This window comes from Penaeus monodon, chromosome 16 (genome assembly GCF_015228065.2).
Source record: "Penaeus monodon isolate SGIC_2016 chromosome 16, NSTDA_Pmon_1, whole genome shotgun sequence".
NCBI classification, from domain to species: Eukaryota; Metazoa; Arthropoda; class Malacostraca; order Decapoda; family Penaeidae; genus Penaeus; species Penaeus monodon.
The window spans coordinates 46,665,195-46,667,630 of record NC_051401.1 but is presented as its reverse complement, the minus strand read 5'-3'; the positions used below and the strand labels follow the sequence as shown (position 1 = coordinate 46,667,630).

Below are 2,436 nucleotides of genomic sequence, written 5' to 3'. Positions count from 1 at the left end.
ATGTCTATATCTAGCAACCCTGATATCAAGCTTTCATAAGCAAATTCTGATCTTTGATGATCACGACAAAAAACTTGATTCAACTTCTGGACCAGAGGGTGAAGAAAAAACATTCTCGTGCCAAATAAAAAACAACGATGTCCCCTTTTTTATCAAACTGATATCAACTTCAACCCATTGCCATTGGACACATGTAATGCCCACTGTTCTATGAAAAGTATTAATAAACAGAATGCTCCAAAAGTATTCAGCCACCAAGAAGTCAATTAGTATACATGTGTGATTCCACCTGATTCCACCTTTTCCCGTTTTTACTATTGTTATTGATACCGGTATCATAACTGACATGAGTATTATAGTTATCATCAATATCAAAAAATGAAAATTGAAGAAAAGGGTAACAGGTGAGATAGGTAGGGCAAGGCAATTGAGTCTTTGGTGTCAGAGCACTTGTGGAGCCATCTATGCTTAAATCAATAAACTGAACTCACAGTGGGCATGGCATGTACTTACCAAACATCCCCAGTGGCTATGGGTTTATTGAATTAAAATTAATTATTTGTTTTACTTCCACAAAGACTTAATCTATAGGCAATACCACATTACCTCCACAAGTTAGAGCACAACTCTGTTTTAACCCTTTGACCATGTCAAGCTACCAGAGTTGTAATTCTACACTCATTTGGCGACAACCGTTCATTGCCTTAGGAAAACCTGCACGTCATCCTGGGCAATGGGTCCCTGTAGCCCATTTTGCCCAGGAAGTGCTGCCATCTCTGCCCTTCCCTTCTGCATGCCATGTTTTGAGGGGCACCACAGAGAAAATGTACTAGAAACTCCTTATAAAATGTTCTTGGTTTCTCAAGTCAACAAAGTAGTACTTTTTCAAAATGATTCAAAAGAGAATATGTATCTTATATTATACTCTATGATAAGATGGATATAAATGAACTTTATAACATACATGTATTCCCAAAGCTGCTTTTTGCAAAATAAAATAATGAATTCTCATGAGATCAGCTGCAAAAGTAAACAGACAAATTGATGATTATTATTTGTACTCCATATTTTTCATATGAAATTGCACTTTGAGCATTTTTACAATTAAATATAGACTTTTTACATTCTTGCAATAATGTTCAGAATAGCTCTTTCAAGCCTTTGCTACTTTGGACACGTACAGGGGAATGGCCATGGAATCCTAGGCCATGATCAAAGGGTTAAATACATGTATATGGATGAATGCGCAAACTTACTCTGGCTTATATTAGACTTCAAAAAAGTAAAAGAAAAATTTGTCACCTATAGTGACTTTAGCAATTGCAGTGGCCTCTACATCTAAGCACTCCAGAAAGGCAAAACAAACTTCCACCGCATTTATTCCAGCAAAGACCAGAACTAGGAGTAATTTTTTACTCAACAATACAGGTTTACAAGCTCTAACCCATAAAACTATTCACGGTGGAGGTCTGTTGGCAATGGCGAGGAATCAAGTCATTAGCAAATACACGCAAACGACCAAAAAGCCTACATCAAAATTAATTCATTGAAACTGACATTTCATTTAATCATAAGAAGGATTTTGATTGATTGCAGCGTCTGTGCTGAAGCAAACAACAACAAACCTCTGCCACTTAAATTCTGACAACGGAGCTTTGAATTATTCATTATTGGTTAATAGCCAGGGAGGTTTACAAGTTTCATCTTACAAGAATACATATAATTAATGCAATAGATGCTGGGGGGAAGGAGGGAGGAAGGGGAAAGGGGGGGGGGACTAATTATTAACAGCTTGAAAATTCCATTCTAAAAATCTAATAAAGCATTAGACTTGTGCACCTGAAGACATGCCATAACGAGAAACAGCTGATCAGCAAGGAGCAAAATTCAAAAGCTTTTCTTCATGCCCTTATTACCTATCCTGCATCAATACATCTGCTATGAGTACTACTGAAATAAGCATGCTATGGCTTTTACATGTCAGCAAGCATATAAGAGGGAAAACTGGCCTTGTCCTTCACATTCCTTGCTTCTCAAATCGTTTAAAGGGATGGCAAATCTTATGAATCAAGCCCCTTTCAAAACAGGGTAATTTACTGGTAATTTTCATAGCCATGGCCTATCTGCATCCAAGTGGAAATTGCTGATTTGTGACTCCTGTGTTCCCTGCCTGTTAGATCTTTGGCAAGGGAGAAAATACCTATGTGTCTTCTCTTAAAACAAGAGCCTGGATGCTTCCTGCCCTTAGCTAAAGCAAGGATAGTGGCAAGCCTATATTTAGAGCCAGGGTGTATTAGCACGACTGACGTAAAGGACCTGCGCAATCTCCCGTTGTAAATTCCGTTCGTCTTCGGCCACGCTCTACGCCCGACCAATTAATATCTCCATGCAACATAAGCCGTGTTAGCCTTGCACATCTGAATACATTGCTGAATC

General features: G+C 38.3%; 1 protein-coding gene across 1 annotated transcript in view; it reads left to right on the top strand.

Annotated features, from left to right (window-relative positions):
• LOC119582869 (AUGMIN subunit 3-like) overlaps window positions 1-2,436 on the top strand; it is a 23,583-nt gene that overhangs the window by 384 nt on the left and 20,763 nt on the right. The gene's annotated exons all lie outside the window — the stretch shown is intronic.